The sequence below is a fragment of the Patagioenas fasciata genome, chromosome 5, assembly GCF_037038585.1.
Source record: "Patagioenas fasciata isolate bPatFas1 chromosome 5, bPatFas1.hap1, whole genome shotgun sequence".
NCBI classification, from domain to species: domain Eukaryota; kingdom Metazoa; phylum Chordata; class Aves; order Columbiformes; family Columbidae; genus Patagioenas; species Patagioenas fasciata.
In genome coordinates, this window is record NC_092524.1 from 70,886,600 (window position 1) to 70,913,981 (window position 27,382).

A 27,382-nucleotide genomic window follows, 5' to 3' on the forward strand; every position below is an offset into this window, starting at 1 on the left:
GAGAGTGCTGAGCTCAGCTCTAAGCCTCCTCTGCTCCAGACTGAACAAGCCCAGCTCCCTCAGCCTCTCCCCATAGGTTTCACAATGCATTTCACAATACTGAGAAAAAAAAAAAATCCATACTTCCATTATTTTGAAATAGTTTTTTCCCTTTTCCCATGAGACTTTTCATTTTTCCCTTCTAAAAGTTCTCTTTCCTCAGGTCTTACTGATGGTAAGTTCTGGTCAATATACAAAAGATTTCTGGATTATCACCAGCTTAAGCACATTAGGACTGCTTATCACCAATTCCCTCAGTCCCTCTTGGCATCCAGGAATGTCCCTTTGCACAGCTTCACTTAAAGAGTCCGAGCGTTGCAGATCGACCTCAGATACAGTTCTGTGTTATGCTATTGATATTTTTTCTCCTTATTCCCTGGACACCCTGTGCAAAATTTCCTTTTCCCCCCTCATGAACAGTCAATGAAAACTGCAGATCAAAGTTTAGTTTTAGGTAAAACTGGTCTCTGGAAAGAGCGAGATTTTCCCGTTTCAAGGGTATCTGCAAGCAGAGTGTTCCAAGAGAAAACATCACCCGAGTCCTTGGGCTCTGAGCGTTTTTCTTGCTTGGGATTTCCATCCTCTGCTTTAATCTCCTGTGAGTTGCAGGAAAGGATGCAGAGACTTGGAAAAAATCAGCTTCCAGTGTTCAGTTTCTTCAAGTAAAAGTAGATTATACAACCTAATGTCTGTGAATTTCATTCACTTGAAGAAAAAGCGGGTTATACCCCAGGAATATCTGTGTCAAATACTATGGGGACGCTCGCAAGGCTTCCAGTATAAATACATACTGCAAGTAAATTTGGAATAGTGGCTCGAATTTGGAATGCTCTATTTGTTAGAGAGAGAAAAATATTCAAAGATACATTGCTTTGAAAATCTCTTTCCCAAATCATTTCTATCTCCCAATATAAACATTTGGGAAAGCTCGTCTGCAGCTGCCCAGCGCCCCTGGCCCACTGCAGATACAGCTGGAACCGGACAGGAGAACCGGGGGCAATTTCTGCTGGAAAAAGTGTTCAGACAAAACTGGGAATGCATCCACCTTAGCACAGGCTCTCTGGAAGGAACTGGGAAAGGCACCTGTGAATCACCATTCAGCATTTCCTGCAGCTGCAGAAACCAAAACAAAGTCTGGGAGTCTCCGGAGCTTCCTCACTGAGCTCCAGCCTGAGCACATATCCCTCCGTCAGCGGCACACAGGACCTATGGGGAGAGGCTGAGGGAGCTGGGCTTGTTCAGTCTGGAGCAGAGGAGGCTTAGAGGTGAGCTCAGCACTCTCTAGAACGACCTGAAGGGCAGTTCTAGCCAGGGGGGATTGGGCTCTTCTCCCAGGCACTCAGCAATAGGACAAGGGGGCATGGGCTTCAACTCTGCCAGGGGAAATTGAGGCTGGAGATGAGAAAGCAATTCTGTGCAGAGAGAGTGGTCAGCATTGGAATGGCTGCCCAGGGAGGTGCTGGACTCACCGGCCCTGGAGGGTTTTAAACTGAGATTGGCCATGGCACTCAGTGCCGTGATCTGGTCAATGGGCTGGAGTTGGACCAAGGGTTGGGCTGGAGTTGGACCAAGGGTTGGACTGGATGAGCTGTGAGGGCTTTTCCAACCCAGCCCATGCTGTGATTTGGCATGGTCAAGGTGTGGCAGATCCCGTTTTGGGAATGAATTTGGGCTGAGGCCAAGAGCTGAAGATGAGTGTCACCCTGGGGCACACGGAAGGCTGAGGCGCGTTCCTCAGTCAGGAGTTCACAGGAGTTGTGTCCTCTCTGTAACTCCACATGTGGCCAGAACACAAACACGTCCCTGTCTCCGCACATCCATCCGGGCACGCTGCTGGTGATCATTTAAGGTAAGAGTTATTAAAGATATGGGTGTACCAATATAAGGCGAGATAAGGGTAAAGCTACTCCAGCAGAGGGAATCCTGCAGAACTAACCAGACATCTCTGCTCAGACAGCTGCTTTAATAGGTGAAGTGACTGTGGATGATTCGAGGCACTGAGGTTTCAGTTTCTCTTCTGATTTGATTGTGAAGTATTAGTTCAACTGGTATGGAAACAAATCAGCACAAGGATTATGCCAGGATTAGGGAAATGAAAAAGTTCGTTTCTATTTTACTGTGCTTGTTGTCGTTGTTTTTGCTTAGCACCTATTTTGTCTCAGTTATGGAATTACCTTAGTCAAACCAACAGCTATCAACATGTTAGCTGATATATATTGTTGATGATGCATTTACTAATTCAGCTGTAGACACCTGGGTAAATGCTGGTTTCACTGGAGGCTTTCTATGTATTACAAAAGCAAAGAAAGGAATAAGTCACCTATCAACAATTCATCAGAACTGATGAGTGTATTTGGGTTTTCTTAAAGGAGGTTTAAGTGGCTCTTCCTTGTGGAAAAAAGCTCCACAAGGCTTAAAGGCAAATGCTACCTGGCTGCTGCTGGTTTACACACTCAGCCCCGTGTCAGCGCCTTTCCGTGGGCGTTTGCCCCATTTCTGTGCCAAGGAGGTGCTGGAGCCGGGTGTGGGAGGTGAGGAGCTGCCCTGGTGCCTTTGTGGGGTGGGAAACAAAACCAAAACCCTCCAAGTTAGACCTCTTGCAGTTTGTTCCTGTTGGCAGCACTACCCCAGCTGCACTTGTGCCAGCGGTGCTGCTGTTCAGCACCTAATCCCTCTGCTCCAGAACAGCTGGGGAAGGGTCTGATGGCTGCAGGTACCCAGGAAGAGCCACTCTTGGCAATGCCATAGTCACTATCATTCATTTTTGTATATTTTTTAAAAAAACCTGCTTAAGAGATGATTATTCCTGCAGTACACTTATGGTATTTGAGAGCTAAGGACATTGGATACAGTTGGGTAGGAGAACATTTGAAACCTGAAATTGTGGGCTCCATAAAGTTAGGCTTTACATCTCTAATAAAAAGAAATTGCTATAGACTTTATACAGGCTCTTGATGAGCTAGAAGGAAATACATATCCCAGTCAAGATAAAATTTTCCATCTAAACATGAGTTTCCAGCACTAATTGCGTTGTCAGCGCTAACGATCCTCTCCTGCTCGCAGCGCCGCAGCACCGGGCAGCTCCAGCGCACGGCCAGCACCTGGGAGCAGAGCAACAATAAAGCAGCTTTAATGGCAGATGTGACCCTGCCAGTGGAAAGGCACCAAGCTGTAACAAATGCTTGTGCTGCTATCTGAAAAAATGTACTTCCAGAAACGTCCTTGCAACCTCTGTGCATAGAAAACTCCGGCATCTGTTTCTCTCCCATGGTTTGACTTTGTCCACGCTAATGTTTTAGAAACTGAATTTGCCGAAAGCATATTTTGGGTAGTGAGCCCCTCAAGCGAGAGGGTCCTACAAGTACGGGGAGATGTTGATCGTGTTCCAGACATCCTTGTCCAGGCACAGCGCTGCCAGGATGCAGGGTTTAAAATGATGGCTTGGAGGGCTTGGTTGTAGCAAGCTCTGTTTATGGGAGAACCATGTATATATGTATGGACAAATGGATCAGTGACATTTCCATTGAGAACGGTTGTTTGTGAAGATTGAGCTGGTTATGTGGTTGATGGGGAGAAGCAGCAGAAGGGACAGGAGGCAGGACCCTGCCCAGGGGTGAGGGTGGAGGGGACCCCTCCTGGTGCACTGGGAACGCTCCAGATCTGGATACAAAGGGATTTCTTGTTTTCTCAGTCGTTCGGGTTTGTCTTCTTAGGATAATGCTTATTTCAAAGCAGATGCTCCCAATTTCAGAATTGTAAATATCAAACAGCTGCAGCGTGTGTACTGCACACCCATACGATGTGAGCACAACTGCAACTGGTGCTTAGTGCTGTGCTGTGCTTGTTAAAATACACTGAAATGGTACAGAAACAACACTTTGAATCTGCCAAGCTTTTCTCTAAATGAGTCTCTTTTCTATGTAAGAATTCAGTCATATTTACCCTCTGAGTTTTAAAATATAACTTGATTTTTGCTTACAAGTCAGCGGAACTTTTCTATTTTCATCTTCTTAAATTGTTCATGTTTCAGAATTGTCAAAAGCCAAAACGCAAACTGGTGCACTGCTGTACGGTGCTGCTCTGCTGCAACGCCAAGTACCTTCACTACTCATAAATCAAGAACTTTCATCAACTATATCTACAGCAATATTTTCTATGTATTAACTGATTCCTCATATTTCTAACTTTGAGACAAGTCAAGGGCTGGTTGCTGTGAAGGAGTAACTTCAGGTACTCCAGATTTTGCCAGTGGTGTTGTTTCTGGTGTTGAATTGAAAAAGCTAAGACATGTTTTGCATACCTTCAAAGCTGATGAGCAGCTCCCGTCTCCAGCCGTCCCTGTTGCGCTGGAGGCCGAGCGGACTGGCTGCAGCAACAATCCGCCACCTCCATCCTCCGGGGCCTCCCGGGCCTGGGAACCGACGTGCAAACCGTACCTGTGTATAACAGTGTTTTCCTCAACTCTCCAGGCTCTCTGCCTTCCCTCGGGAGCTGAGCTGCAAATGCTGGAGCCGTGGTGTGAGATCCGGGGGCCTGAGCAGCAGCAGTTCTGCTCCCTTGCGTGGCTGGTGAGTGCTGGCGTCTCTTTCTTTCTCCCCTAAAAAAGGGAGGTGACAGGAGCTTGAGAAGCGTAATAATTCTGCAGTGAAGTAGGATCTTTTGCTGAACTGTGATTCTTCGTTTGCTGTTCTTCAGAGGTTTAAATCCTGAATGGCAGGCCAGGGTAAGCACTGCTTCATTTTCAGGGGTTGTCATAAATCTTCCCCCAAAACCGATGTCACCAGGAAAAAGAAGTGCAGGATGGTTATACTCAATTTATGGTGTTCTGGGTAGGGAGGGCAGAAGGAAACGGCTGAGCACCCCCAAAGCCCAGCAGCGCTGAGCAGGGTGACGGGGGCTCCCCACTGTCACCGCTGGCTCTGGGCACCCTGGCCACACCGCACGTGGCACTGGGGACAGTGACATGGAGCGTCACTCGCTGGTTTGCTCAGAAGAGCTGTAACCTGTACTCAGAGGACACTGGGAGTCCATCGCTTGAATATTTGTAGGAGTGGAAAAATGTGTCTGAGTGGTGATGCGACCTGAAGCATGGAGGTCACCAAGGTACTAAGTCACCTTATGTGACAAATGTGACCTGGTGCTTGGCTCTGATGCCCCTTTCAGGGCCTGAGGACCATGCCGTGCTCTCATCGGGCACTGAGTGATGCCATGGGTGGTGGTCAGATGAGCATAAGAACTGCAATGAGCAAAAGGAGTCATCTGACCATGTTACCTGTCCCTTACTCTCATTAGAGGACCTCATTTATATCACTGCAAACATACATTAATTTAACTGGCATTAGGGGTTTTTATTGGTCTTTGCTCAAATGTGTACCTCTGCCTTTTCCCAAGTAACCAATAAATGGACCAAGAGACGGCAGTGACTAAGGAGCAGCTGAGCTGAAATGGATGAGCCAGGTGGGACTTTGTTCTTTGCTTGGGCCTCTTCTTGGCTAACGGTGTCAAACCCAGGTGAGATGAGCACAGTTACTCAGTGCAGAACAGGCTCTTCTTTATGTGGGTATCAGCAGCCACTTCAACCACTGAGTCCCTCGTGCACACCCACAGAGAACTTGTGAATCGCTCAGGGAACCAAACAGTAATTTACTAGCAGGCTTCACTTGGGAATTCCCTGTTTTGCAACCCAGGCACAGAACTTGGTTTGAATGTAAATGCACAAGAGGTGCGAAGCTCCAGAGGGAAGCGAGTGCTGGATAAAATCCGTACTGTGCACTTCACAAACTGGTTTCAGGCTTTAAAAGCCGCCACGTTCGTTTTCGCACTTGTAATTCTTAGTCAGCAATCCTTTACCTTTCTCTTAAGCATCTTAGTTTGTTAAACTAGAAACACAACTTCTTACTTTGCAGTTGCTTTTGATCTTTTGTACATCAGCTGCTTGTGCTCTAACCAGCCCAAGCAAACACGGAGTGAAGGCGCTTGGGCAGGTGTCACCTTGACCTTCCCCGCTCCTGTCACCGCTTCCTCCGCGGGGACGCTCTGCACCCCGCAGGGACGCTCTGCACCCCACGGGGACGCTCTGCCCCCCGCAGGGACGCTCTGCCCCCCGCAGGGACGCTCTGCACCCCACAGGGACGCTCTGCCCCCCGCAGGGACGCTCTGCCCCCCGCAGGGACGCTCTGCCCCCCGCGGGGACGCTCTGCCCCCCACAGGGACGCTCTGCCCCCCACAGGGACGCTCTGCACCCCACAGGGACGCTCTGCACCCCTGGGCCCCCTGCAGCTCTGCTGAAGCTCCCGCGCTGCACACAGGCCCCTTTTGGATGGTATATTGAAAATATACTGCACTGGATTGTTGATTTTTTTCTTTTTTTTTCTGCCGCTTCACTTCTTGGTCACTTTACTCTTCACCATTTAAACCTTTAGAGGCCATTAAGGAAGAAAATCAGGACATGGAGCCTTTCAGAGCCTGAAGAATGATTTCTATGTCCTTCCATCGCATCCAGCCCACTCGACAGATCCACTTGAATGGTTTATGCTTCAAGTGGAGTGCCTTACAATCTCACAAATGGTGCTTCTCGGCAGGCTTGGCAGGGAGCGCGCAGACAGGCCGTGGGTATGGCAACCACAAGGAACGAGAGCGGCTTCTGCTTGTCATACATAATGCAGGACTGGGGGAAGGACCAGTGACTCCAGGTCGCAAAACCGCTTCCCCCTCCCAAAACTTGGAGATGCAACACCACTGAAGAAACCAGGGAAATGTATCTGATGAGCAAATCAAGTGAAGACACTGATCTTTATGTTTTTTTAACCACTGTTTTTCTCTATTAGGATTTTGCATGGTTTTGCTCCTTGAAAAAATATTCAGTCATACAGGTAAATAACACATTTAGCCCCTGCTTCTCTGCATTCCCAGGTCTGGCAGTTGCCGTGAGGTGGGTGACAGCTCAGCTGGGACCGGGTGGCCCGGAGCGGAGGTGGTGGCAACGATCACAGGGAAACAGATGCCAAGCATCACTCCATCATGAGGCTTGGTCTTAAACGTACGTTAGTCATCAATGTATTTGACAGTTAGGGCTGCTTATCAGTTGTGGTTTGTTGCTGTGTGGGGTTTTCAGTGTGTGTTGTTTTCCTTTATTCTAACTTTAGGAGGAGGAGTTGAGCCTGGGGTGGATCTGCGCCGTGTGGAAACGGGACTGCCAGCTGGGTCCAGCAAACAGAAGGTGGGGACAGTCCCGGGGTGCTGGGGACGCTTTGTTGGGCGGTCCGGGGGTGCCGGGGATGCTTTGCTGGATGGTCCTGGGGTGCCAGGGACGCTTTGTTGGGCGGTCCGGGGGTGCCGGGGATGCTTTGCTGGATGGTCCTGGGGTGATGGGGACACTTTGCTGGACAGTCCCTGGGTGATGGGGACGCTTTGTTGGACGGTCCTGGGGTGCCAGGGACGCTTTGTCGGACGGTCCTGGGGTGCCTGGGATGCTTTGTTGGACGGTCCGGGGGTGCCTGGGATGCTTTGCTGGACGGTCCCTGGGTGAGCATGACTTATATGGCTGGCACAGAACAGGAACGGTAGCCAAGAAATCCTGGTCCTGCTGTGATGCTCGGTTTAGTAAACAAACTTTGGCTACCGTGCCTGAGCGGTGTGTTTTGGCACTTGGAGCCATTCCACACGAATCCCCCCATCACGCACGCAGTAACTGAATATGTTATTTCATCAATGAAGATAAAAGGCTGTGCTGCATAATGTGAAGACAATCAATACTAATAGCAGAGCAAAACATACAATGCTCGTTTCCATCTTCTGTTGGGCTTTTATCAATATCAAAATACTTCATCTGTATGTACGTGTGTTGAATAATTCAGAAAAATAGATTAAAAATGTTAACGAGCACGGCTCTTCCGTAGAAATGGAGGTGCTTTGCTTTCTCCTGTCTCTCAGCTGAGGTTCCCACCTCGCAGAGCGCAGCCTCCAGGGCCACAGGGTCCCTGGGACAGTTTCCTGGTCCCAGGGCGGGGACATCGCGGGACGCAGCCGGGGGACACGTGGGCAGGTGCAACTGCTGAGGCTTCTGTCACAGCGATAATGCAGGCAGCGAGGGGCTAGATTGGATCCAAATGCTGTAATGCAGTTCAATAATCACTTATACAGGAAATGTGCTTTTATATCAACAAATCATTTTGATGGCAAACTGAGCAGCTAAAGATAAACTCGTGCATTTTTCTAAAAAAAAGCGTTGATATATTTTCTACTATGATTGACCATTAATACAGCATATATTCAGAATAATTTTACTGAGTCTTTTTCTGTTTAATTCCTATTTATTAAAATGTTGATGTGGGATGCGTAATAAGTTGTCTTTGGGCATTCCAAACAGTGATCATTATTTTCCACTTAAAATTAAATTGCATTTAATTTTTTTGCTGTATACATCTTAATAGCTACAGATGTTATACCATTATCTTAATATACTGCAATTTATCACCTCCGAAAATAAATAAATCAGGCTGCTAAAGACAGGCGGCAAACAGAACAGAGAGACCAAAGGAAAGAATCGATCTGGGTGGCGTGGGAGGTGCTGCTGATCAGGGCTGCTGTGAAGGAGACACCTGTCTGAGTGTTAACATCTGGTGCGAAGGATCCGAATGGCTTGTTTGCCACTGCCAGCTTCCCGCGGTGTGGGGCTGCGCACGGCCAAGCCCAGGTGGCGGGGGAGCCGCCGCTGTCACCCGCGCTGGAGGCGCCAGCACCATCCGGCTCCAGCTCCTCTGGCTCAGGGTGGCAGAGATGCTGTGTGAGTTAACACCACGGTGGGCACCGTGACACCGGCATTCTACCGAGGGATGCAGAATATTGTGGGAGCCCCACCCAGAGTGAGAACCCATTGCTGGAACCGTACTTCTTGGGGGGAACTGCAGGCAAGGGAAGTGTCACACTGATATTTACCTCCAAAAACCACTAGTGATGTGAACATTTTAGAAGCTTACTTTCAATTCAGTAAAGCTGTCCCCTCAAACCAATTTCATTCTAATCCTTAAGAGGAGAGAACCTTTTAATTCCAATGGAAAAATGTTAATAAACCTTCATGTTGTTGGAGTTTTTTTCCTGACTCAGTAATGGCTGTCAGCACCTTTCTTTCCCCACTTTCACCTTAGCAAGTTAATTCACTTCACTGCCTCCAGCCTGTGCTGCGATTATTAATTAACAGACCCTTCAGAATTGATTTTTGTTCCTATTTTTTGTGCAGTGGCAACAGCCATTCACATTTCATAGGGACTGGTGGACTTTCCACAGGGAAACTCTGCCTCTTTCGGTGTCTTCCACCAGGTGTCTGCAGCCCTGGGCATGAAGCACCGACATTGTCCCGTGCCCTGTCACCTCCCGACATTGTCCCGTGCCCTGTCACCTCCCCAGTTGTTCCTGTAGCAGCAGCACCTGGCGGCTGAACGTCTCCTGCTCCTCGTGGTTCGGATGCTGTGTGCTGCACATCGGATGCTGTTGCTGCAGCATCCCGGGGACAGCCCATGCACCAGGTGGGGTGGGTACAGGCAGCCCTGTGTCTGACTGTAGCTGCTCATATTTAGGTCATAACGCTTGGGTAAAATCCAGTTAAACTTCCCGCTGTCTTAGACAAGCAGGGGTATCACCCTGTTTGCCCGGTGACTGTCCCCTGCACGGAAATCCTGCTGGATTACAGCGGTACACGCTGCTGTGCTGAGAGAGAGATTTATCAACTGTGCAAATCAATATGTTTCTTAAATTAACTGGACTAGGGCAGCGGCAAGAGCGCCCGAGCCAAGTGCAATCTCACGCTGCCGTGGACAAACACGGACCACAGCGCTTTCCGCAGGGTGACGCGCCCCGTCTGACACCGTGTCTGCTCTGCCACTCTCCCAGTGCTGCCCTGTTAATAACCGGGTCTTTCCTCCCTGTCTCACGGACTTGGTCAGGTTGAATTTAGCGTCTCCTGGATGTGGGTAAGCGCAGCTCTGCAGGGCTGTTTGCCCTTTATCACAGATTATTCAGGTATTGTTTTCTCCCGTAGCTACTTTCTGTGGTAGCCTGCGTGTATTAAGCACAGCATACTCTGGCTGGATGCCTGTGTTTCAGCATGGGCTGACACTGTATAGATGAAAAGGGGAAAGACAAGTCCTTCATTTCTCAAAATTAGTCATATCCCCACGTTTCAGACAACTGGCCGCGATAAGATGCTTTGCCACAGCGCTTCAGCCATGTTCTGTGTGAGATGGATTGAAAGCTGGAAATGAGCCTTAAAGAAAATGACATAAAACTATTTACCTGCGTTCAGCAGTGGCCAGCAGGGCTCCGCGCTGATGCACTGTCAACATATCTCCTCAGCCTCATGTTTAATTCAGTGCGGGGCTTGTAGTGGAATAACATCAAGTCAAGCTTTTATTAAAATTTCCTTACTTGAAGTCTCAGAGCAACCAGCGTCATTAGAGTTTAAGCATGGTGGTGAATCGGGAACCAGGAGAGCTGTTAGGTGGAACAAGAACGTTTCAGGATTAGCGCTGGATTCAATTAGCCGGCTCTGCTCGCCCGTGCCTGCAGGAGGGGTCCCTCCCGGCGCCCCCGGCCGGCGCCAGCTCCTGCTTCTCAGCCAGCGACCCCGAGACAGCCCCTTAGCATCTGAAGGTCCCTCTGTTCTATTCTACCTGGATTCCTGACACGCTTGGCGCCTCTTGTGCAAAGAGAGGCTTCTGTCCTTCCAGAACAGAAGTGACCCACCAGGTGCCATAGGATGGAAGTAGATGGGTTTGCTTGTACGTGTCAGTCGGTATCTCTGATGGCTTTCCCTGATTTGTGTGACTGAACCTTGTCTGCTTTTTTAGAGGGAAGCTGAAGGAGCTACAGAGCCAGTGCTGTGGATGATGAAGAGCAACCCACCCCAAGAACCACGTAGTCATTAGTTACTACAGAATTATTAATTGAGGAGAATTTAAAGCACCCATGTAAAGGTAAATATTTGTTTTGAGATGGTTAACATTCCAGGCTGGGAAGGACTCTTTTAAGGCTTCCAGAAAACAGGTCCACTGAGAGCCATGAGCCCCTGAGCTGGGTGAATCAGCAACCCAGGTGGTCATGGCCCTTGGTCCAAAGCCGAGGACACCCAAGGAGGGCTGGACGCCTCCCATCGTTCTGTGAGCCCAGCTCTGCCTGGGCTGGGAGCCCCTCTTACCCAACGTGCTGTGAGCACGGCCATCCAGGGAGCCTCGCGGCCTGTGTGCCGCGCTGGGAGACGTCGGCTGTCCTGGGGAGAGCCCACAGCTGCAGCAGCAGCGGGGGGACTCAGGGTGGCGAAGGGAAGAGGAGGTTTAACGTTAAGGACAGCTAATGATATACTTCATCAAGTGATGGAAGAGGCCCTGTGTAAGCGCTGGCAATATCAGACGCAGATGTACGACCAGGGGGGCTGGCGCAGTTGTCCCCGTTGTCCCCGCTCTGCGGTGCCGCGGGCAGCCTTCCCCAGCACAGCCCTGCTACCGGTGGGAAGGGGAGGGCAGGGACGTTTCTGACAGCACGTTAAATTAAAATATACTTTTTGCCTAATTCCTTGCGTACCTGTCTGACACATCAGTGTAAACAGCAAAGGAAAAGTCAAATTGATTGTCAGGTCGGTTTTCCTCATGTGGTGACTCATAACAACGCTGCACCTCCGGCGTCGGCTGTGCTGGTTTCTAAATAATGCTAAGGAACAAGCAGTCAAGGCTGTCCTGAACTTCGCAGAACTAATCTAAAATATGTCATGAGTGCTGCCAGGGCCTTTAGTACCTCGAAGACAAAACCAGATTAGTGAGCACTGTGCCTTTGCAGCTTCCTGTGACTCATGCAAAAGGCAGAGTGTGCCTGTAGAGGAAAATGGTATTTACATTTCTTGTGAAACTTTAACAGGTAGGAGCCTTCTTGTACAACGTCCATGGGGCCAAAAAAGTGAGTGAGCACCACCACTTCTGTTGGCCCGAGGGGGTGTCCTCTCACTGTCCCCATGTCCTCAAGGGACAGACCCTGCCCTCGTACAAGGAGCTCCAAGGAGGAAGACGCAGCAGCGGTGGAGCTGAGTCCCCACCACTGCCAGTCGTGTCCGCTTGTTCTGCTGAAGTGAATCAGACAGACACCAAGAAGCAGCAGTAGCATGGGCAGGATGAGTTCGCTTGTACTCAGTCATTTATTATGCCATGACAAAACACACAAAACAGCCGCCTCCAAGCCAATATCTGTATCACATAGAGACCTCAGCTACGTCTCGTTCTTGCATTGTTCACAGGAAGCTGTTTACTGGTGATGTCAAGTTTCAGCACTTAACTCTTTCTCCTGAGCACTTGAGGATGGGGAACTCTCTGCCGACGCGGCAATGCTGCGGCAGCGGGGCTGGAGCAGAGGCCACTGCTCCGCTGCCCCTGGGATGTAACACATCTGGGCTGCGGGACCAAGGAGGTGACAAGGACACTGGTGTGGATGGGAAACTGTGGCTGGGTACAATAGGTCTCCTACTGTTTGTGTCTAAGCTGGGTGTTTTCCACAGTGTTTAATGGAGTTGCACGGAGAGGCTGGGATACCGCGTTCAATCAGTGCGTTCCACTCCTCTTCACCGCTCACAGCAGCAGCCACCAGTGGCTTTGCTGCCGGAGTTTCCCGTCCCATTCGCTGTGCTCACACTGATGAGTTCACTGTGTTCTCACTGTGTTCACTGTGCGTGTGCTGAGACCAAACGCTGCAAAATCTCCAGTTGTTTTATGAGTTTGGTTTTTCCCTCCACAGCTCCTAATAAGCGCCACTTTGTGCCAGCTGCTCGCTGCCGCTGGGCTGGCTGCACGGGGACCTGCAAATCCTGCACCTCCAGCCAGCCCTGGCACCACCACCAAGACGTGTCAGCCCAGCTGCAGAAGTATTTAAACAATAACTAGGTAGGTAATTAAGATAGAAAGGTAAAAACAAAAATAATCCCTTTTCTGCAAGGTATGACTTGTTTGAGCAGAACTTCTTATGTGGGAATATGAAAACTGACAAAAGGGAATCATTTCATGCGAGGTGTAATTAAACTGTACAACTTATTGTCATTGGGAGTTACTACAGCAAATAATTTATACGTGTTCTGAAGGAAGGGAAACTATACCCAGATAACACCACCACTTGGTTATCTGAGTTGCAGGTGCAAAGAGCAGAGTTTGTTCCTGACGCTCAGAGCGCTGAGCAGCGGGGATGTTCCTTGTTTGCTTTCCCCAACAGCAGAATTTGCTTTGGTGGTTTTTTTCTTATATTCATATTTTGAACGGGAATTTTGTAATTTTGTACACTCTGATTTCTAATGCAGTTTTGGAATTTCGTTTGCTATTCTAGCAGCAGTTGTTGTGGAACTTTTCTGTTACAAGACGTTCCCTCCCTCCTTTTCCCTGGAAAGTGTCAGAAGATGTGGCAAGATTCTTGAACACATTTTGGCCAATCAGAAGGTGACATTTCACTGAAAGAAGCTATTTTCAGAACTGTTTTAACCCAACCCTTTGCCTTAATTCTATGCTTTAGTTGTGAACACTTCGTTACTAACGGTAACCAGTTATTAATTATGTTTATGTATGGTGAGTGATTAATTAGAGTACGTAGGTTTGTATTTATTGACTCGTGAAATGCATGTGCTATGTAAGGGATTGGTTGTTGCTTAGTTGGTTCCTGGTGTAGTGTGTAACTCGCAGTACAGTCTCATCACCGCTGCCCAGCTGTCAGCCGGCAGCAGGAGGGGTGGCTGCAGGGTCCCCGGGCCGTGTGGCTGGTGGCAGAGACCGGGGCAGGCGGGGTGGACCTGGACAAGGTTCCCATTCTAATTAAAGGGCTGGCACTAATAATTCCCAAAGAAAAGCAGCCGTACATCATGCTTGCCCTCCAAAGGCATGGAGCGCATCTCGGAGCCATCGGGGGGCAGTGGCCCTGGGGATGGGGTCGAACAGCTGCCTCTGTTTAATTTGGGGTAATTTTTTCAGCTGCAGTTTGTGTGACTTTGGTGTTCAGCAGTCTGGGAATGTAACATCGAAATTGGGTTTGGAGTTAAACAGCCATTCACACTTTCTGAAAGGTTTATAGCTCCAAGTGTATTAATTACGACAAACTGATTACTGCCCGGTGTTTCACAGCGCTTGGAGGGAAAGGTGTTTTGTGGCTTAAGCACACACATTCCTCTCACTCCCCCGGAGCTCTTTCCCTTAATTTGTTTGGCATTTTGAAACTTTATCACTTCCTGCAGACTTAGAAAGGGGTCTGCGCTTCTGTTTTTCATTCCTTTCAAAAGCGTTGTTTTGTGTGGAAACAAACAGCCACCTCCTGCACAAAGCCGCCCCGTCGCTGGGCAGAGCGCAGCCCCCGGCTCTGCGCCACCCAAACAGGGTGTGCTGGCCGGCTGGTCTGGGGGCTCCATACACAGCGTTCAGACTGAAAAATGGACACGGAAAACTGCCGAGAAAAGGGTGCATTTTGTTTGCATTCTGTCCATTTAACAAGGAAATAATCTAATTAAGCCACATTAAGGAAAGAGTAAATATAGAATGGGAATAATTAAACTAGCAATTACAAAATGACACACTAGATAGATCACTTCTGCGTTTCGTTCTCACGGTGTTTTGAGCAACGTGGCACAACCGTGCCCATGTCAGCAGCGATGTCCCCGAGCTGGTGACAGCGACGTCCCCGAGCTGCTGGCAGCAACGTCCCCGAGCTGGTGGCAGCAGTGTCCCCAAGCTGGTGGCAGCGATGTCCCCGATCTGGCAGCAGTGATGTCCCTGAGCTGGTGGCAGTGTGTCCCCGAGCTGGCAGCAGTGATGTCCCGGAGCCAGTGGCAGTGATGTCTCAGAGCTGGTGGCAGTGTGTCCTGGAGCTGGTGGCAGTGTGTTCCTGCGCTGGTGACAGTGTGTTCCTGCGCTGGTGGCAGTGATGTCCCTGTGCTGGTGGTGGTGATGTCCCTGAACTGGTGGCAATGTGTCCCTGCACTGGTGACAGTGTGTTCCTGCGCTGGTGGTAGTTAGGTCCTGGAGCTGGTGGCAGTGTGTCCCTGAGCTGGTGGCAGTGTGTCCCTGCGCTGGTGGCGGTGATGTCCCTGTGCTGGTGGCAGTGTGTCCCTGCGCTGGTGGCGGTGATGTCCCTGCGCTGGTGGCAGTGTGTTCCTGCGCTGGTGGCAGTGTGTCCCTGCGCTGGTGGCGGTGATGTCCCTGAGCTGGTGGCAGTGTGTTCCTGCGCTGGTGGCAGTGTGTCCCTGAGCTGGTGGCCGTGATGTCCCCACCGGCTCTGCCAGGGACAGCTGCTCTCCCAGCACACACAGGGCAGTTACCACTCACAGGCACCCACAGCCACTGCTTGGTGCACATGGCAAACGCGCGCTGCAGTTGTTTCAGGTTTGATGGTCAGCGGTTGGAGCTGCTTGCCAGCAGTTGCAATGTGTGTGATTTCCCTTTTCTCACCTTTCTTACAGAATTTCTCGCGACTCTTTGTTGGCATTCTGTGCTTTTCTTGGCAGCCCGAGCCCAGAGCAGCCCCGGGATCCCCAGCAGAGGAACCAGGGCCGCTTTGGATGGGGTTGCAGGGAGCAGCTCGGGCTCTTTCATCCTCCCGTCCTCGCTGCAGCACAGCTGGGGCCTGCCAGGCCACAGGGGACACCAGGGTGGCCACAGCTGTCCCATTGACACCAGTGTCTGGGTGAGCATTCCTTCACAAATGCTCTCTGGAAAAAAAGAGCTGGTTTAGAAACACCGGCGTGCCATGTTTCCAAAATCAAACATGCAGCAGCGTGCCCATGGCAGCTGCTGTGCCATGTGACTGGACCAGGTGCCAGGGCACAGTGGGGACATGGGGGGATCATGGGGACATCGCAGGGGTCTTATGATGCCACAGGCTCTGGCAGGGCTCCCTCTGCCCTTGTGTCCCCAACTGGGAGCCCTCCAAGTGTCCCCACGGGTGACCCAGCTGGGAGTGTCTTGGCTGGGGACAGAGGGAGCCTCGGGGGATGCTCTGTCCTGAGGACAGGTGGGATCAGCCGGGGCTGTGGGAAACAGCCCGGTGCTTATTTGACCTATTAATACCAGGTCATTCTGCATGTAAGATACAAAACGTGTCCCCTCCTCAGCTCCTGCCTGAGCTGGGGACACCCACGTGCGCGTCCCAAACACCAGCCCAGCACGCGGGGCTCACAGGAGTGTGTGAGCATCTCCCCTGGGAGGGGTCCCTGGCACCAGCCCGGGGGGAGATGTTCATTTTACCCATCCTCAGCCGCTGCCCTCCTGCTTGCAGCAGGTCTCTGTGTTGGGATAAAAGCCCTGTGTAAAGTTGGAGCGGGCTGACCGGGTTTACTGGTGCTTTTCGTGCAGCTCGGGGTGTTGATGCTTCACCTTCCACAAAGCTCAAAGCACAGAGTGACCCCGGTACCCGCTGGGGGGGCAGGACGTGCAGCTCCGTCCGCCCGAGCTCGCGTTTGGCTTCCAGCACTTTCCATGAGCTGGTCCAGACGTGGTGCCACGAGTCACACCACACAGACACCAATGTCACCGCTCAGGACACAGATGTCTGTCCCCAGCAATGGAACTGGCAGCGGGTGTTCAGACCCTGTGCGCCCTGCGCTGTCCCCAAGCCCAGTTCAGGATGTCATGTGGCAAAATGTGGCCACAATAACCCAGATTTCTGCTCTGTTAGACAGCAAAATGCCCTCTTGCACCACAGCAATGGCAAACACCCAGTGACCTTCCTAAGGGAGAGAAGGCATTTTGGGTAAAATCAGGTAAAATCTGTGAAAGTCTGCACTTTCCCAGTGACGTTGGCCCGATGTGAAGTGGCAGCCAGCGCCGGCCATTGATCACAAGCGTCGGTCATTGCCAGCAATCCACTAGATTATGCACAGGAATCATTTTCGGATTATGACTGTTTGTGTGCTGCATATTAATCATTTACTATTCATTATTTCTGAAGTGTGACTGACCACCTAAACCGAGTGCACTATTTCTGTTCTTCAATTAGGTAATTGGAATGCTCTTTAAATCAGAGTAATTAGCAGTATGACTTCTGAGCTGAATTATTTTTTAACCTAGATGAATGGAAAATTCCGGGACTCGTGAGCTATTATGCCCATTATTTGGCAGTGATCTGAATTCTGTCAGATAAGAGTGGTGCGATTTTGTGAATCATCTTGAGCAAACCCGACAGCTTCTATTTGTAAAAAATATTAACAACTCTGTTTTTTGATCATTCAGCCAACTCTAACGTTTCAGAATATTTCAAACGCAATTTGCAACCAACAAGGCATATTAGTTACAGAAGCCACGCACTGGGTGTCAGCAATACTAATGTCGGCTCCTCAGGATGGAGGGAACAACTGATTCCCATGCCTTCTGAGTTGTGCTGTAGTCGGGACACCGGTGAGACAACAGCCGATCGGGTGAACTGATGTGAATTCTGTATGTGCTCTTTTGACTGTCTCCGTGAATCTGTTTGGATAGGTTTTGCTCCAATTTTGTGTTCACATTGTGAATATTTTCCAGCGAATGTTTTAACCAGCCTTAGACTTTATTGAGAAAGAGATCATTTAAATTCACAGTTATAAATATTCGCAGTGCAAATGAGACCACATACCTGCAGCTAAAAAGGAATGTGGTGTAAGGCCCACAGTGAATAGCTACAAAAACGGAGCTTTTTGTTCCTAAATTATATGCAGGTCCTGATCCAGCGCATGTTTTATGTTTCACATAAAGCATGTACGTGTTGCTGTTGGGCCTCAGTGGAACGAGCCGTGTATTTAACGCTAGTCCCGCTCCCTGTGCTGCAGACACTGTCTCAAGCTGCTTCCCATGAGTGTCTTTGGGTGAACTCACTGCTCTTGCATGGCCAGAGTCAATGTTCTCATTGAATAAACCATCTCGTTTCTGCACGAGCACTGGTCCTGCGGGGAGCAGCGCCTTGCCGGAGCGCAGGCCTGTTCCTGGCCCGAGGCTGGGATGGGTGAGAGCTGAGCTGGGTCTAGGTGAGCTGAGCCTGGGCAGTCCCGGCTTTACTGCAATGTCCTCTGCTGTGGGCACAATTGGGAATCCTGTCTTCCTCCTTGGCTTGTCCCAGTACTATGTTGAAACAAAAATGAAGATCTTATTACTGTTGTTCTTGTTGCTGCCACTACTATTAATTATCTATTTATGGAAATTAGGAAGCTGCTTATAAAGTTTGTTCTAGCGATGTTGTCCAACAGCCTGATCTCCCTCCCTCTCACCTGCTCTCTGATTTCAGCCGCACGGCACCACCAGAGCGCACAGTGGGGATGGGCTGCTCCTGCTTTGTATTCAGAACCTGGGGCTTCACCAGAGCAACGTCTTGAGGTATCTGGTATTTTATTTTTAATGCAAACATTTCTCGCACTGAAAAAAGAGGTCACTGCACAGCTCTTAGAGTACAAATTATTGTATATGCACAGAAGATGCAAAACCACTACGGATGGAGTTGGAGTACTAAATTCCCCACTCAACAGCACCTTTATTCATGCAAATGAGGCAAAACCAAGCACCACATTGTGGGGCTGGAGCACACAACGCCATCATCCCGGGAGCAATACCGCTCCCCTGAGACTGTGCCCAAAAGCACAGGAAGAGAAGTTTTCTTTCTGAAAAGCCTTTGAAGAGGAGTGGAAAAAGCATTCACGGACAAAGGACAGAAGGCTCTTTTATTCCAGATACCTTCCCCATAGGGGCTGAGTGCCGTGGCTGAAAAAAGAGCCATCTCCAGAGCAGAGCAGGAGCGGCTCCTGCGCGCTCGAGTCCCTCAGGAGGTCATTTGCTCCCGCGCTGAGTCGCTGCCTCTCCCGCTGCGGCTGGTGAGCTTCTTCCCTTTCCGGAAGAATGAAAAACGCTGCTCCTTTTTTCTAAATTATTTGTTCAAATTTCTTTCTAACTGAAGCAAAGGAACAGCTTTACGTGCAGGGAGAATGTCATACAGTTTGCAAGTATTAATTTTGAGTTTCTGCTGGCATTTTTGTTCTCAGGAGCACGTACCACGGGGGGACCGAGCTGAATGTGCTAACGAGGGTATCCAGGCACCGAGAATGAATGGCTGTGTAGCGAGACCTCGCCTTGTTATGGAGAATTAGTATTTTCCATGTGCCTGTTGGTGTCACTCTGCGTCGAATAAAGCTCTGGGTGTTCCTTTAACAGCCGCCTCCATCACTGCCCGTCCCTTGCTGCGGAAATGATGAGGTTTTGTTGCTCTTGTGCTGATGACGGCAGGGAGAGGTCTGTGAGCAGCACTGTCCCTTACACAGCTCCCGTGTCCCCCCAAGCATCCTGTCCCATGTCACGCGGGGTGGCAGTGCGCCCGAGGCTCAGGCTGGAGGGAGCGGGACCACGACCCACGGAGAGGGAAAGACCCTGTCCCAGGAGAGGTGACAGGAACGGACCGCATCCCATCCACAGTGGTGGGGGACGTGCTGTCCTGTGCCACCGTCCCCTGCCCTTCCCTGTCCCCTGCAGACCGCGGCCGAGTGCACATGAGACACACAGCACTTTGCCTCGCAGTGCTTTGCATGATGCAGGTATAAGAAGCACTGCATTAAACTGTTCTTTTCTAATGTAGGTTCCTGGCATGATGGATGGATGGGTAGAAAAACCCACCTGTTTGTCCTGCACAAAGCAGCGAGCCAAGCGGAGCGGGCCGGGGCAGAAGGTCCTGCCTGGGAGCGGGTGCAGGGGATGTGTCCATGCGGTAGGTCCCTGGCTCCCAGCACTGCCCCATTCCACCCCTGCTGTGGGTCTGAGGGGGTCACTGCTGGTGGGATCACTCATGTTAAATGAAAGCCCATCTTTGTGTTTTCTTCGTGGAAATGAGAACCGGGACAGGAGCCCCAGGGTGCAGCTTTACTGCCGAGGTGCGGTGGCACCTGCTCGCTGCTCCGGCACAACCAGCCCGTCCTCGGGAGCCAGCATCACCAGGCTGGGTTTTCTGAGCTGGTAGCACTAACATTCAGCACTTTCTGTATCAAGGTTGTGCAAGGCTTGTCAGTAGGGACGAAGTGACTTCCATGTTGAAGAGCCTTTTCTAGTAAGTGTCGTGTCTCAAAAAATTGTATCAACTTCGATTGACTATGTCAGCCACATTTCTTCGAAGTTGCTAGAATATTTTCATAGAATCCCAGAATGTGAGGGGTTGAAGGGACCTGGAAAGCTCATCCAGTGCAATCCCCCCATGGAGCAGGAACACCCAGCTGAGGTTCCACAGGAAGGGGTCCAGGCGGGTTTGAATGTCTGCAGAGAAGGAGACTCCACAGCCTCCCTGGGCAGCCTGGGCCAGGCTCTGACACCCTCACCCCCAACAAGTTTCTTCTCGAATTCAAGTGGAACCTCCTGTGTTCCAGTTTGCACCCATTGCCCCTTGTCCTGTCACTGGTTGTCACCGAGAAGAGCCTGGCTCCATCCTCCTGACACTGCCCCTTTCCATATCGATCCCCAGGAATGAGTCCCCCCTCAGTCTCCTCTTCTCCAGCTCCAGAGCCCCAGCTCCCTCAGCCTTTCAAATATTTTTTGTTTTTCCGGATCATTGTTTCAGGGAAACAAACACACTGCAGCTTTCTGTTGTAAAGATGTTTCACTGAACCCTCTGTCTGTGTTTTCATAAACACGCTGTCCTTGGACAGGGTTTCTCCACGAAGCCTGCATTTAGCACGTCGGGTGTGACGCGGGATGCTCGGTCACTCTGGTCCTTTCCAAAGGCACAGCTGCTGTTGTGCTGACCGGGCCAGGGACAGCAGAGCTGGAGCTGTTGCTGAACAGATGGGATGTTCTGCACCAGCCTGAGCTCGCCCGGGGCACGGGGCATCGCTCCAAACCCGGCCCCAGGGCGGAGGATGCGACTTCAACAGTAAAAAAATATACATTGGACAGCAAATACTTCTCAGACAAGTCACAAATCAAATTTTAATTCACGTGGTTCCCTTCGGCATAAAAATTCTCCTGCATACTGGCTGCTGCAGCACATCAACAGAAAATGCTGTTCAGCTGCAGCAATTAACACTTCGGGCACAGTGAGATTCAGAATTCAGATGTTTGAAAGCATCAAGTAACAGTATCGTGTTAAATATATCCTGTGCCATATGCATGCAGCACATGCATGTGAGGGGCATGTGAGGCGATGTATCATTTTGAAGTAGCGTGCCATCCTATCAGACTCCTTTTTCTTTGCCAGAATAGATCTACATTAAAAAATGAACGAGGCCTCGTGACCTGTAAAAAGCAAAATCTGATTTCACTTTTTCGGGTGAAGTATTTTTCGTTTTACGTCTCCTATCTCAGAGTTAATTAAGGGTGTTATTGGCCTGCCCTGCTGCCGTCCTTGCGCTCGGGCTGTGATTGAAGAGGTGTGCTCTGGCCTGACTCAGCTGCTCTTTGCCAGCAGCGCTCTCAGTCTTGCCGTGCCTTTCTCTGGGTCATCCGTGCCCTCCAAATAACCTTTCAATTGAGCCAGATTTCCTGAAGTATCTCCTGTGTGTGCACGTAGCACAGCAAATGCTGCACTGAATTCCCGTGAAGGGCTGGAATTTCAGGCACTTTTGTCTCATGTCCCTGCTGAGTGCGGGTGCCCTGAGCAGGCTGTGGAGGTGCTGAGAGCGATGGCTTTGTGATGGTTTTGCTCAGGTTTCCCCACCAGCGCTTTCCCAGCCGTTCCCATCTCCACTGTCACTGCCAAGCCAGCCCTTTCCTCGCGGGTTTCACTGGGGTTCAGCTTGTTCTTGGCTCTGCAGAGCTGCTCCCCCTCCTCAGGTCCCACCATTCACGGGAGCTCCACGTACTTCAGCCTGTTATCCCCTGTCCAGGGGTTGCCCACTTACACAAATAGCTCCTGAGATCCTCAGTTCTCTGTTTTCGTGGGCTGGAGAGCGTTGCCTTTGGGCGGAAAAGGAGAAAAATCCAGGCAGGATTTTTTAATAATGTAATTTATAATATTAATAATAATCTCCCGATTCCCCGTGCCCAGCCCTGCTCTCTCTGGGCTCAGCCTCCACCGGTCACATTTCCCACCTCTGTGCTGGGACCTGGCTCATTTTTTTCCCAGGTAGTTTTGTATTTTCAGATTTCTTATGCACTTATTGTACTCGTAGCATAAGGCAAACTAAACCATACCTTTCACAGCAGGTGTTTTCACACATGCACGCGCCTCCCAGCTCCAGCGCTGACACAGCACAGGGCGGGTGCGCGGGTCCGGATCCGCTCGCGTGCGAGAGCTGGCGCCTGGCGAGTCCCGGTGGCTCCGCTGTGCTCCAGCAGCCGCTCACAGCCGCGCCGGCAGCAGCCGCGGCCGGCCAGCCCGGCGTGGCGGGGCACGGGGTCCCGGACACCCACCCGAGTTCAGTGCAGCTTGGGAGAACTGTTCGTCGTGAACTGGTGACATTAAACATTTTGATTACGTCGAACAGGTATTTACAATTGCTGTTCCTACGTTGTCAGGAAAAAATTAAACCAAGGCCTTTAAGTCCCTCCAGCTCATTACGTGTGCCAAGATGGGAACAGGTTGTACTTTTGGAAAATATTTAGACAGAATTTTATTCTACAGAAGCCCTCGTGTGAGGCCTGACATCCCCTCCCCATTGCAGAGAAGCACGTTACAGCTGATGCCCCAGCCTCGTGGAGGTTTATTCTGCGGAGTTTTGCACTGGGACCATCCTAAAACGTCAATACCACTGCGCTTCTATGCAGAGGACAAGGTCTGCAGCCAGGTAATCATCATCACAGTTCTGTGTAAAAGATGCAACTGAAAGGGAGGGAAGGGAATCGCCAGTTCAGGTTTCAGCACAAATTGGACTAAAACCTTAAATTATAAAATGAATTCCTATGTACTGGACTTTTCTAGGCAGGCAAACCTTTTCAGAACATCAAAATGAGGACAATAAAATCCAGTCCTCTGGCACCGAAGGCCTTCACAGTGTATGATTGCTGTCTTTAGCTGATCAATCTCTCCAACACTGGGCTTCTCCCCACCGTGACATGGGGTTCTCACATCCCTTTGCTGTTGCATTGAAAGCCTTCTGCTTCCAGCCTGGATTTCCTCCCAGAGACACGGAGCACGTCAGGAGTAAACTGTGGTGGAGCTGTTGTAAAGTGAAAGATTATCAGGCGTGTGGGTTTTAGAACAAAATGATTTGGATTCGAAGATTTCCCATGTTTTGGCTAAACTTAGTTTCATGCAGTAATTCCCAAATGTCTGCTGGGGGTATTCAACGCAGTAAGGAGATAAGAAATCTTTAAAGACACAATTGTTAGGCTTCAGATTAAACTACCTCAGTGGACCATGCCAGTACAAAGGAAGGGCAAAGATGTAAACAGCAACACAAACAGTATCAAAATGTTTTTTCCAAGTTTCCACAACTAACAATAGAACTATTGGCAAGAAGTCAAGCATCTTATGTTTTCACTTACAAAACAGAATGGTGAAAATGTTTCTCTCCATTGTGTTTGTGATCCTGTGAGGCTCCAGGAGACACAAATACAGGTAACAAACCAAGAAGGGAAGAGATGTTTCCATGACAAGTGCTGGGAAAGAATAGTCAGCTAAAAGCTGCAGATGAAATGGCTCAATAAACAAGTTCCAGAGAAGAAAACAAGTGCCAGGACCAATTCAGTGCTCCATGCACCAAGTACCAGGACCAATCCTTGTATCAAGCCCCACTTTTCATGGTCTGAGAGACATCTTCAAGGTGATGATGACTCCGCATGTACCAGGGGCTTTGGTGTGATTGAACGTCTTTGTGTTCCAGCTTCCTATGAGAGAAGCCTTACTTCAGTTACTGATGTTTTCTTACAAGGGATTTAACTGTATTCTACATCTTACTCTTTCCATTGAACACTGCTGTGTGACCTCTTTAAAGTTTGATACATGCTACATGTCGAAAGCTAATATATTGTCCTTATCCAGAGAACTGTTCCTGGATGAATATTCATATCGCGTATTCAAGCTTGGGAGCCAACAAATACCAAAGTGAAGGTCTCAGGAGCTCCTCAGCTCCGCCTGCTTGCGCATACGTCTGATGGTGATGCCAACCCATGCAAACTGCCACTTGGGCTTGACAAATTCTCCACAGATCCATGTTCACAAGCGGTATTCTGCAACGATGTGCCATGCTTTGTATAGCCAGGTGTGAAACCAGCTGCCTTTATTACCTACAAATTTATAGTACAGACTGTCATGGAGAAATGACGGAGTGGAGAGGATTTTCATTTGTACCCATCTTTGGTCTGATTGTCCCATAAAATTCAGCTTAAAACATGCTTTGTTCAGGTGGAAGCACAGTTAGGGCCATAATGCCTCTCTGGCCAACTTGTCAAGTCTAAAACAGATGCAAAAGAAGAAAAAGAGCCCTGTGCAGTGGAAGTGCTGTGTTATGAGCCACAGCATCGTCCTACTTCAGTCATGAGCACTGAACATCATGAGTCCTTCTGCCATACGTAGCAGTTGGATAATAGGTCTTGTTAAAAGTACGGCTTCTTTCTGCAGGAAAAAGGAGCTTGTGCCGTGTCAGGGTCCGTTTGCATTGCAGAACTCTCGTGTAAAGGGACTCATTTTCATGAGAACCCATCTCAACGCATTCTGCTCAAAGTCAAGGAAATACTACAGTTATACTCAGGATGTCTTTGTAGCACAGAGAGAAGAACTGCAATGAGACAGGGCTGCAGAGAAGAGAGAAAAAAATGACATATAAGAGGAATTTAAAAATGATATCTACAATTTACAACCTACAGAAGCAATAAGGGCCCCTGTTCTGCCACCACTTATGTAATGTATGTCCTGTGTACCCTCATAAACGGTGCGGCTGCAGCACTCTGTGTAACCTTTCTGTATAGTTAAGCTGGAAATGGGTTTTGCTGTTCTGGCAGCAGCGAGGTTCCCGGATGGCAGAGGGGAGTGGGAGGTGAGGCCGTGGGGGACGTGCTGGGGCAGCTCAGGCAAACCTCCCACAGCACAGGACACCACTAACGGATGGTGGGTGGATGCTCATGTATAACGATTTCCTTGGTAGGAAACCATAAACTCCCCCCATCTGTGGCTCTGGGGTGGCTTTCCATGCCCTCCCCACTTCTGTCCTGTAGCCACTGTAGTTTTATTTGACATGAGAAGGAGCTATTAATTCTTCATTGCAGCCCAGGCTGATGGCCACCTGGGCCAGTGGCACCACCTTCTTGGTGCTGTGACCATTAGATGTGGATGGTGAGCCCTCCTGTCCATTTGGCCTGTGGAGAGTGCATCCCCACTTGTCACTGATGGCACTCCAAGACAGGATTTGTCATTTACGAGGAATCTGGTTTTGAAAATGTTGGATCACATCAAACCTTGCAGCATAAGAATGACCATGTCAGCTCAGAGCAAGGGAAGATCTCGATCTTCAACAGGGCAGCACATTGGACCGCAGAGTTATTTCCCAGAATATGCCATGAGCAAGACGTTCAAATATCGTGTCCTGGAAATGCTGATGTATGAAATTCCTACGTGACACCAGCTCCAGCTTACCAGAGCTGGAGACACCAGGCCATCGGGACTCTAAATCAAGAGAGGGACACCCTGGCTCGCTGAAACCACAGCTCTTTGGAGATTGTCTGAGGAGTTTAATTTCCACTATAACACAGGAGAAACTGTTCACCAAGGGTTTTTCCCATGTATTTCTGGCTTTCTGGACTCCTGGTTCCTCGCCAGACAACCTGTCCACCAGCACAGAGCTGCTGTTCTGGGGCTGTGGATCCTGAAAGTGCTATGGACCCCAATATTCTGACAGAGAGCTGCAAAATACATGTCCTGATTTTTTGTTGTTTTTTTCCTGATACAGGTGACAATTCGGTATTTCTCTACAAACCTCTGGGCAGCTCCCGTCGCCACGACCACCCTGCTGATCCACCAACGTCCCCGAGCTGCGAGCGCGCAGAGGCAGGAGCTGTGTCTGCGCACGCCTCGGTGCTGCCTCCGGCACGGGACACTCGGGGTGTCCTCGGCCACCAGCGCCCAGCCCTCAGCACCACGCGGTCCTGCATTGGAAGGGTCCTGCATTGGAAGAGTCCTGCTTCTACAGCGTTACCCTTGGGCTTTCCTTCGCCATCTTCCTTCGCACTTCCAGGTTCTGAGTATTTCCTGGGGAAAAGGATGGGAGCTTTTTCAAAGTCCGCAGGCACGGGTTGGCAGTGGTGAAACAACTGGACGTCGTGAGTGCAAAAGGGAAGGCACGTGCTGCCTGCATTATTGATTTCCAGGGGAAAGGAATAGGTTAATTTGAGAGAATGAAAAAAACATGACTCATCCTCAAGCTGAAAAAAAGAAAGTGAACAGGAAGAATTTTGGCATTTATGACTCTTGTTGTCATAGAAACTGAACTTGATATTTCCATAGAGCAATCCGTAGAGGTAACAAATACTGTACTTTATAGCAATGATGAATTAAGATCAACTTAAGATTTCCAATACATTGTCAAGCAGATCAAATACTGGTTTATTTTGTATTGCCAAGTTGTTATCGGAGTCCTTAAAAACCATTGCTGATGTATTTAAATGAAAGCGATCTGGTGCTTGCAAGGTATTATTAGAATTTCGAGTGGCTGGGGAGAGGTGTTACAATAGCCTAGCAGAAGTTCTCCAATTTCCATCAGAAAAAGCACGTCTCATGGGACTTTATCTCTTGTTTGCCTCACATCCAGGATCTGAGGATTTTGGTGAGTTTAGCATATCCCAGTGCGGCCACGGTGAGACGGAGCCCATCAGTCACATACTAAAGGGCTGCTTTAACCATTTTGGTCACGACCATTCCCTCCCATGTAGTTATGACTGCAGGATTTCTCTGAACATGGTTCTGCTGCAAGGTGAGCACTTCTTTTTATTTAAAAAAAAATAGACATTTCATTTTAAAAGTTCAAGTAACGAATACCTTATTACAATTCTTTGTACGTTATTCCTCATTATTTTAACATACAAGTAAGAAAACAGCCTTTACCCTGCAAACCTCAAACTATTCTTAACAAGGATGTATTTAGCTTACTTTCTTATCTGGATAATTTTTACCATTTATTAAGTTGGAGAATCCTCTGTCCAAGTCAGGCTCCATTTGTTGTTAGAGGCTGGAAACGATGATCAAGATGGCTCATTTTCTTTGGTAAATAAAATGTTGACTTCCTAGACCGTCTTTCATGTCAGGGCTATTTTTCTTCCTTCTTTTTTTTGTTGTTGTTGTTGCTCTTTTTCTCATGATTCTTAGAACCTTCCCCAGTCATATTTTATAAGGTGATCATTTCATTTTAGACAGTGCTTTCTAGCACCACTGGCATTAGCACAAAACAGAGGGAAAGAGAAAGGCCTTACAGCTA

General features: G+C 49.4%; 1 long non-coding RNA gene across 5 annotated transcripts; it reads left to right on the forward strand.

The window, feature by feature from the left end:
* Positions 1 to 4,511: 4,511 nt before the first annotated feature.
* Positions 4,512 to 27,153, forward strand: LOC136102528 (uncharacterized). Of its 5 annotated transcripts, XR_011739491.1 has the most exons (12): positions 4,512 to 4,607; positions 5,431 to 5,496; positions 6,952 to 7,078; positions 7,185 to 7,258; positions 10,884 to 11,009; positions 12,811 to 12,956; positions 13,393 to 13,499; positions 18,295 to 18,383; positions 19,043 to 19,758; positions 22,600 to 22,762; positions 25,862 to 26,429; positions 26,720 to 27,153. It is a non-coding gene; the product is annotated as an uncharacterized lncRNA (long non-coding RNA). The 5 variants fall into 5 exon arrangements; XR_010651448.2 differs by having other exon boundaries at positions 13,390 to 13,499; positions 25,862 to 27,153; XR_011739490.1 differs by having other exon boundaries at positions 25,862 to 27,153.
* Positions 27,154 to 27,382: the final 229 nt, after the last annotated feature.